Source organism: Canis aureus, chromosome 19 (genome assembly GCF_053574225.1).
Source record: "Canis aureus isolate CA01 chromosome 19, VMU_Caureus_v.1.0, whole genome shotgun sequence".
Lineage (NCBI taxonomy): Eukaryota > Metazoa > Chordata > Mammalia > Carnivora > Canidae > Canis > Canis aureus.
The window spans coordinates 48,998,298-49,008,767 of NC_135629.1; the positions used below are offsets into that span (position 1 = coordinate 48,998,298).

The 10,470-nt window shown below is 37.9% G+C and overlaps 1 pseudogene; it reads right to left on the bottom strand.

Annotated features, from left to right (window-relative positions):
* Positions 1-220: 220 nt before the first annotated feature.
* LOC144291124 (olfactory receptor 7C1-like) lies at positions 221-1,644 on the bottom strand (annotated as a pseudogene).
* Between the last annotated feature and the right edge of the window lie 8,826 nt (positions 1,645-10,470).

The following is a 10,470-nucleotide window of genomic DNA, read 5'->3' on the forward strand; positions in this document are numbered from 1 at the left end:
AAAATCCATGCTTTGGAATTTAATGAGAGTTCTAAATATTTTTTAAAGAAATGCAAAATAAATAATTGCATCTTGTGTATGAAAAATTAAAGAGACTGAAGTATGTAAAAAGATAAATTGCAGATTGTTTTCCTATGAACTGATACAAACATCATGATTTAGGTCTTCTAGAATTTTGAGCTCTGTTACTCAAGTTTTCATCTTGAAACAAAAGACCCTTCTATGGAAAGAATGTCTCTTGGCTAAAGAACCTTCTTAGGACCTTCTTTATGTCTCTGTCCTCAGACCATACATGAAGGGGTTCAGCATGGGTGTGACCACGTGTACATCACCAAGGCTATGGCATTTGCCCTGGAGTTTTGCAAAGCAGCAGAACTAAGATATACCCCAAAGCCTGTACCATACAATAAGGAAACAACTGAGCAGTGAGACCCACACGTGGAGAATGCTTTATAGTTGCCCCAAAATATGAAATTTTCATAATGTAAGTTATGATTCTAGAGTAAGAGAAGAGGGTACCAATGAGTAGAAGAACCCCCAGAAGTCCACTTGCAAGATATATCATGGGGTCAATGAGGAAGCTGTCAGAACAAACAAGTTGGATCACCTGCTTAGGTTCACAGAAAAAGTGAAGGGTTTTCAACTCTGTGCAAAAAGAAAGTCATAAAATAATTAAGACATGTAATAGATCATTTTTGCTTTTGTTTCTTTTGCCTTCGTGGATGTATCTTGCAAGAAGTTACTATGGCCGAGTTCAAAAAGGGTGTTGCCTGTGTTCTTCTCTAGGATTTTGATGGAATCTTGTCTCACATTTAGATCTTTCATCCATTTTGAGTTTATCTTTGTGTATGGTGAACGTGGATGGAACTGGAGGGTATTATGCTGAGTGAAGTAAGTCAGTCGGAGAAGGACAAACATTATATGTTCTCATTCATTTGGGGAATATAAATAATAGTGAAAGGGAAAATAAGGGAAGGGAGAAGAAATGTGTGGGAAATATCAGAAAGGGAGACAGAACATAAAGACTCCTAACTCTGGGAAACGAACTAGGGGTGGTAGAAGGGGAGGAGGGCGGGGGGTGGGAGTGAATGGGTGACGGGCACTGGGTGTTATTCTGTATGTTAGTAAATTGAACACCAATAAAAAAAAAAAAAAAAAAAAAAGACATGTAATAGAGAGTCCATGACACTCAATAACCAGCATGCCAGAAGCAGGACGCCACAAAACTCGGGGTTCATGATGACCATGTAGTGCAGGGGGGTGACAGATGGCCACAAACCTATTATAGGCCATCACTGTCAAGAGGAAATTGTCTAATACTCCAAACAGCATGAAAAAATACATCTGGCTGAGGCAGCCTTAGTAGGTGATCACTTTGCTCTGAGACTGGATGTTCAGCGGCATCTAGGAGATGGTGGTAGAGGTGAAACAGATGTCAGCAAAGGACATATTGTGGAGGAAGAAGTACATGAGGGTGTGGAGGCAGGAGTCTGAGCAGATGGCCAGGATGATGAGCAGGTTCCCACTGAAGGTGACCAGGTACATGTACAGAAACAGCCAAAAGAAGAGAGGCTGCAGCTTTGCCTCTTCTGAGAGGCCCAGGAGGATAAATTCAGAAATTTGGGTTTGGTTTCCTTGTTCCATGAAGCTGAAGACACTACAGAAATGGAAACAAGAGGTATTCAAATTTAGCCACAAGCAGCAATCAAGAAAGTAACAGGAAGGAGCTAAGGCAGCCTTCAGTAGGTGAATGGATAAAGTGCAATGTATCCAGACAATGGAATATTATTCTGTGCTTAAAAGAAATGAGCTATCAAGCCATAAAAGGATATAGAAGAAACTTAAATATATATTACTATGGGAAAGAAGTTTTTTATTGGAGTTCAATTTGTCAACATATAGCATAACACCCAGTGCTCACCCCATCAAGTTCCCCCCTCAGTGCCCGTCACCCAGTCACCCCAGCCCCCGCCCACTTCCCTTTCTACCACCCCTTGTTCATTTCTAAGGGAAAGAAGTTTATGTGAAAGAAGCTACATACTATATGATTCCAACTACATGAAATTCTAGAAAAGGCAAAACTATGAACATGGAATAAAAGATAAGTGATGACCATGGGATGGAGTGGGAGTAAAAGGAAAGTGGAGCACAAAGGATTTTGAAGGCAGCGAAAATACTCTGTATAATACCATAAATATGGATACATGTTTTTTGTGCCAGTCCCAGTATATCTTTTGCCAGTGTTGTTACTGGACCAGTCCTTGTGGTTCTTACTATAGTTGCAAGACACCCTCAGCAATAACCATCAGGAAATTGAAAAAATGTATTGGGACACTGTGGGGTGGCTCAGCTGGTTGAGCATCTGACTCTTGATCTCACCTCAGGTCTTGGTCTCATGGTTGTGAGTTCCAGCCCCACATTGTGATCCATGCTGGGCATAGAGTCTGCTTTTTAAAAATGTTCTGGGTACACCTGGGTGGCTCTGCGGTTGAGCATCTGCCTTCAGCTCAGGTCCGGATCCCAGGATCAAGTCCCACATCGGGGTCCCTGTAGGGAGCCTGCTTCTCCCTCTGCCTAAGTCTCTGCCTCTTTCTGTGTGTCTCTCATGAATATAAATAAAATCTTTAAAAACAATCCAGTAATGAAATGGGCAAAAGACATGAACAGAAATCTCACAGAGGAAGACATAGACATGGCCAACAAGCACATGAGAAAATGCTCTGTATCACTGGCCATCAGGGAAATACAAATCAAAACCACGAGATACCACCTCACACCAGTGAGAATGGGGAAAATTAACAAGACAGAAAACAACAAATGTTGGACAGGATGTGGAGAAAGGGGAACCCTCTTGCACTGTAGGTGGGAATGTGAACTGGTGCAGGCACTCTGGCAAACTGTGTGGAGGTTCCTCAAAGAGTTAAAAATAGAGCTACCCTACGACCCAGCAATTGCACTGCTGGGAATTTACCCCAAAGATACAGATGCAGTGAAACAGCTGGACACCTGCACCCCAATGTTTCTAGCAGCAATGTCCACAATAGCCAAAGGGTAGAAGGAGCCTCGGTGTCCATAGAAAGATGAATGGCTACAGAAGAGGTGGTCTATGATACAATGGAATATTACTCAGCCATTAGAAATGACAAACTCCCACTATTTGCTTCAACATGGATGGAACTGGAGGGTATTATGCTGAGTGAAGTAAGTCGATCGGAGAAGGACAAACATTTTTTAAAAAAAAATCTGCTTACAGGTCCTGGAAAGCACACAGCACACCTGGGTCCACAGAGATAGTGTGAGCATGGGCCTGGTGTTCTGCTTTTATTGGGGTGAGAGTGGGGGCCTAGGGTTTTACTGGTTCACTATTTGCAAATGTAAAACATAAGAGCAGGAATTTAAGTATGAAAGAGAAAAAGGGGGAACTTTTAAATTATATTGGTTTTAAAAAGCAGTTTTAGATTCACAGCAAAGTTGAGGGGAAGGTACAGAGATTTTCCATATTACCCTTCCCCCACACAGGCATAGCTACCCTCATTATCAACATTGCCCACCACAGTGGTGCATTTCTTACAACTGATTAACCTACACTAACACATCTTTAATCAATCAAGATCCATAGTTCACATTACAGTGCATGCAAATTGGTGCAGCCACTCTGGAAGACAGTATGGCGGTTCCTCAAAAAGGTAAAAACGGAGCTACCCTACAACCAGAAATTGCACTACTGGGTATTTATCCAAAGGATACAAACAGTGATTCAAAGGGGCATTTGCACTCCAATGTTTATAGCAGTAATGTCCACCATAGCCAAAATATGGAAAGAGCCCATATGTTCATTGACAGATGAATGGATAAGGAAGATGTGAGATATATTTATTACCCAGCTATCAAAAAAATGAAATCTTGCCATTTGCAATGCCGTGCGTGGAGCTAGAGTGTACTATGCTAAGTGAAATAGGTCAGTCAGAGAAAGATGAATACCATATGATTTCACTCATGTGTGGAATTTAAGAAACAAAACAGAGGTGAAGGGAAGGAAAGGAAAAATAAGGTGAAAACAGAGAGACAAACCATAGAAAGAAACCCTTAACTATAGGAAACAAACTGGAGGTTCCTGAAGGGGAGGTGCATGGGGGATGGGAGATGGGGTAACTAGGTGATGGGCATTAAAGAGGACACTTGATGTAATGAGCACTGGTTATTAGATGCAACTAATAAATCACTAAATTCTACCTCTGAAACTAATAATACACTATATGTTAATTAAGTTGAATATAACTTTAAAAAGTAAATATATATACATAAGAACAATAAACAAAAATAAATAAAAAATAAGTTAATTTTCAAAGGCTTAAAAATGAATAGAAATACTGATTTTATTTTAAACACATGTAATTGACTAATTCTTACATATTATCCATAAATCTAGTTCCTGTTAGCTAAAAATTCCAGGGAATCCCAAATTTTCCATCTTCTACTTGATGCTGAAACTGCTCAGCCACTCTTGCCCTTAATCCAAACATTTTCGCAAGGCATTATTTTCCTCTGCAAATCTCCTGGGACTTTCTTTTGTCCATCAATAGCTAGCTTTGACCAATTATTTTGTGCTGATTATTGTTGAAAGCACGGAGAATGAACAGTAAACTTAATTTTAAAAAATCTTTATCCCTAGTTAGTTTTATTCCAGGATATGTGTGTGCCTGGAGGAAATAGAATATCGGTGAATAAGTAAACAATATTTCATGTGGTGATTATTGTTAAATAAAATCATACAAAATGATGAGATTGTAGAGTGGAGAGAAAACTGTACTCTTAATATTTACTTTTAATTAAAGACCACTGAGAAAAAAATCTGGTCATTGGGATGCAAGCCCAGGATCATCCATGAGAAGAGCATTTAAGACAGAGAAATATCCAGTGCAAAGCCCCCCATATAGGAGCATTCCTGACATCATTGAAAAACAGAAAGTCACTGCTATTTTGATTTGTGAGGCCATGGATTAATGTTACTTATTTTAAAATCTTTTATAATTACATGCAAGTAACATGTTTCTTCTTTCACTCTGTTATGTTTGTGAAATTTATCTGTGTGTTAACAGGTAACTATAGTTCTTTTTTTGTTTTTGTTTTTAAGTGGGCTACATGCCCAGTGTGAAGCCCAATGGTGGCCTTGAACCTACAGCCTGGGGATCAAGACCTGAACTGAGATCAAGAAGGAGCCTCGGTGTCCATCGAAAGATGAATGGATAAAGAAGATGTGGTTTACGTATACAATGGAATATTACTCAGCCATTAGAAACGACAAATACCCACCATTTGCTTCTACGTGGATGGACCTGGAGGGTATTATGCTGAGTGAAGTAAGTCAATCGGAGAAGGACAAACATTATATGGTCTCATTCATTTGGGGAATATAAAAAATAGTGAAAGGGAATAAAGGGGAAAGGAGAAAATGAGTGGGAAATATCAGAAAGGGGGACAGAACATGAGAGACTCCTAACTCTGGGAAAGGAACAAGGGGTTGTGGAAAGGGAGGTGGGCGAGGGGTGGGGGTGACTGGGTGATGGGCACTGAGGGGGCACTTGGCGGGATGAGCACGGGGTGTTATGCTATATGTTGGCAAATTGAACTGCAATAAAAAAAGAGAGATTTAAAAAAAAAAGTCAGTCACTTAACCAACTGAGCTACCCAGGCACTCTAGTTTGTTCCTTTTTATCGCTGGGTAGCATTCCATTGGAAAAAAACACTACAATTTCTTTGTTCGTGTTACTGTTTCTGATCATTTGGATTATTTCCAGTTTTGTTTTTTTGTTATTATAAATCAAACTTCCATAAATATTCCTGTACAGTTTTGATGCACTCATGCACTCAATTTTTGGGCATTCATAAGAATGAAATGATAGGTCATAGGTTACATATAATTTTGGTAGACATTACTAAACACTTTTCTAAATTGTTTCTACCAGTTTATATTTCCATCATCACTGTGAGAATTCCAGTATCCACATTTTCTGTAATACTTACTATTTTTCTTCTTTAAATTTTAGCTATCTCAGCAGGTATGTAGTAGATGTGTAGCATTTTCTCATTTTTATATTTTCTAAAAAATACACATCATTTTGGAATAATTTTAGATTTCTAGAAAAGCTGTGCAGGTAATATAGAGAATTGCAATATGCCTTTCACTCAGCTTTTCCCATATTAACACCTTACATAACTATGACACATTTGTCAATAATAGAAAATTAATATTTATCAAAACCACAAGAAGTATGTTACTGTTCACTGCAGACTTTACTTGGATTTCACCATTTTTTCCCCATTAGTGGCCTTTTTCTGTCTTGAGATCAAAAACAGGAAGCTTGCTCCCATTTAGGGTTTCCGTGGTTTTTATTTGCATTTTTCTGGTGATTAATGATGTTACATATACTGATCAGTTGCATATCCTTCTTTGTGAAACTCAAAACTTTCCCCCAATTTTCTCTTGATTGTGTTTCTTTTCTGTTTGTGGAAGTTCTTTTTTTATTAAAGATTTTATTTATTTATTTATTCATGAGAGACACAGAGAGAGGCAGAGACATACACAGAGGGAGAAGCTGGCTCCATGCAGGAAACCTGATGTGGGACTCCATCCCAGGACTCTGGGATCACGCCCTGAGCCAAAGGCAAACGCTCAACTGCCGAGCCACCCAGGAGTCCCTGTGGAAGTTCTTTGTATAGTAAGAAAAAGAGAAATTATACACATTTCATAGAAACCATAATTCATTAAAATTAATCCAAAAAAGATATAGAAAATTTACAGCCGTATGACTTTTTTCCAGCTTTATGATTGTATAATCGACAAATAAAATGTGTATATATATTTTTTAAGATCTATTTATTTATTCATGGGAGACACAGAGAGAGAGGCAGAAACACAAGCAGAGGGAGAAGCAGGTTCCATGCGGGAAACCCAATGTGGGACTCGATCCCGGGCTTCCAGAATCATGCCATGGGCCGAAGGCAGGTGCCAAACCGCCGAGCCACCCAGGCTGCCCAAATGCATATATATTTAAAGTACACAATATAATGCCTTCATATATGTATACATTGTGAAATGATTACCACAATCAAGCTCATTAACATACCCATCACCTCACATAGTTCTTTCTTTGGTGAGAACAATCAAGATCTCCTCTCTGAGCAAATTTCTAGAATACAATGCAGTATTGTTGATTATACTTGCTATGCTGTACATTACATCACCAGGACTTACTCATCCTGAATTACTGAAACCTTATACCCTTTTATTAATATTTCTCCCCTTGCCCCTGCCTCCCGCACCTGCTAACCATTTATCTACTGTCTGGTTCTCAAAGATCAACATTTTTAAATTCCACATGTAAGTGAGATCATGCACTATTTGTCTTTCCATGTCTGTTTTATTTCACTTAGCAGTTGTCCTCCAGGTTCATCCATCTTGTCACAAATGATAAATTTCCTTCATCTCTAAGGTTGAACAATATTCCATTATGTGTGTATACCCACATATATACACATATACCCACATTTTCTTCATCCATTTATCCATTGATGGACAAGTGGTTGTTTCCATATCTTGACTATTGTGAATAAATAAAAATGAGAGTACAGATATCTCTTTGAGATACTGACTTAATTTCCTGTGGATACATACTCAAAATTACATTGCTGTCATATGATAGCTATACATTTTTCAAATTTTCGTGCTATTTTCCATAAATGCTGTACCAATTTATATTCCTTCCAACAGTGCACCAAGGGTCTTTTCTCCACATCCCTGCCAACATGTATTACCTTTTGTCTTTTTAAAAGTAGCCATCCGGGATCCCTGGGTGGTGCAGCGGTTTGGCGCCTGCCTTTGGCCCAGGGCACGATCCTGGAGACCCGGGATCGAGTCCCACATCGGGCTCCCGGGGCATGGAGCCTGCTTCTCCCTCTGCCTGTGTCTCTGCCTCTCTCTCTCTCTGTGACTATCATAAAAATAAAAAATAGAATAAAAAATAAAAGTAGCCATCCTAATAGGTGTGAGGTAATACCTCATTCTGTTTTAAATTTGCATTTCCCTAATGACAATGATGCTGGGCAACTTTTCATATATCAGCTGGCCTTTCAAATATCTTCTATATCTATGTCTATTCAGGTCCTTTGCTCATTTTTTAATTGAACTTATTATTATTATTATTATTATTATTATTATTATTATTACTTTGCTATTGAGTTCCATGAGTTCTTTATATAATTCAGTTATTAACCCCTTAACAGATACAGTTGACCTTGAACAACACAGGCTTAAGCTGCATGAATCCACTTATACATAGATTTTTTTCCATAAACATATGTCCAGTACTGTAAATATATTTTTTCTTCCTTATGATTTTCTCTTTTTTTAAGATTTTATTTATTTATTCATGACAGACACAGAGAGAGGCAAAGACATAGGCAGGGGGAGAAGTCAGCTCCCCGTGGGGAGCCCAATATGGGTCTCAATCCCAGGACCCCTGGATCATGCCCTGAACTGAAGGCAGATGCTCAACCACTGAGCCACCCAGGTGTCCCCCTTACGATGTTCTTAACAACATTTTCTTTTCTCTAGCTTACTTTATTGCAAGAATGTAGTAAAAAAATATAATTAACACATAAAATATGCATGTTAATGGTTTATGTTAACAGTAAGGTTTAGTCAACAGTAAGCTATTAGTCCTTAAGTTTCGGGAGAGTCAAGTTTTGGAATCAACGCCCCTAACCCCTACTTTGTTCAGGGGTCAATTGTACATGGTTTGCAAATATTTTTCCCATTCTATAGGATGTCTTTTCACATTCTGATGTCTTCTTTTGTAGTATGGGAGCTTTTTGGTTTAGTGTAGTCCCACTTGTTTATTTCAACTCTGTTGCTGCGTTTAGGTGTCATACCCAAAAAAATCTTTAACATTAACTCATGTCAAGGAGCTTTATTCCTGCTTTCCTCTAGGAATTTTACAGTTTCACGTCTTACTGTACATCTTTTCTCCATTGAGTATTGTTGGTTCCCTTGTTAAATATTATTTGACCATATACTTGGGTTTCTTTCTGGGCTCTTTATTCTGTTCCATTGGTCTGTTGTCTGTTTTTATGCCAGTACCATACTGTTTTGATGACTACAGCATTATAGCATAGCTTGAAATCAGGGAGTGTGATACCTCCGCTTTTGTTCTTTTTTTTTCTCAGGGCTTCTCTGGCTATTCAGGGTCTTTTGTGGTTCCATATAAGTTTTAGGAATGTTTTTTCTGGTTCTGGAAAAGATGCCATTGGGATCGTGATAAGGATTGCTTTGACTCTATAGATGTCTTCTGCCAGTATTGACATTTTAACAATATTAATTCATCCAATCCATGAACACAGGATACCTTTCCATTTTTATGTATCTTCTTTTATTTCTTTCATCAATGTCAGGTAATGCATAAATCTTTCATCAAGTTAAATTTTAATTTTAAATTCATCTCCCAGATATTCCATTGTTTTATGCTATTGTAAAAGTAATCAATTTCTTTACTTCCTTTTCAGAAATTTTACTATTGATGTATAGAATTGCTACTGATTTTTGTATGTTAATTTTGTATCCTGTAACTTTCCTGAATTTGTTGATTAGATCTAACAGGTTGGGTCTAGGATTTTCAATATATAAATTATCCCATCTGCAAATAGAGACAATTTTACTTCTTCTTTTCCAGTTCTGATACCTTTTATTTCTTTTTCTTGCCTTATTGCTCTAGCTAGGATTTCCAGTACTATGTTGAATAGGAGTTATGAAAGTGGACAACCTTATCTTATTCTTGATCTTAGAGGAAAACCTTTCATCACTGAGTATATTAGCTGTGGAATTGTTATATGTCATATATGGCCTTCATTATGTTAGGATATGTTCCTTCTATCTCCAATTTGTTGAGTTTTTATTGTCAATGGATGTTGAATTTTGTCAAATCCTTTTTCTGTGCCTATTGAAATTATCAAATGATTCTTTTCTTTCATTTTATTAGTGTAATATGACATTGATTTGTGAATGTTGAACCAATCTTTTTAAATTTTTATTTATTTATTTATTTATTTATTTATTTATTTATTTATTTATTTGAGAGAGAGAGCATGAGGGGAGGAAGAAGCAGAAAGGGAGGGGGAGGGAAGGAGAAACAAATCTCAAGCAGACTCCACACTGAGCGCAGTCCCAATGTAGGACTTAATATCATGATCCTGAAATCATGATCTGAGCTGAAACCAAGAGTCAGATGCTTAACCAACTGAACCACTCAGATGCCCCTAATGTTGAATCACTCTTGCATCTCAGGAAAAAAGTGCTACCTGAATTTATGAATAATCCTTTTAAATGAGCCACTGAATTTGGTTTGCCAGTATTTTATTGAGGATATTTACATTCATCAGGAATATTGGCCTACAAGAAATATTTTAACAATCAAA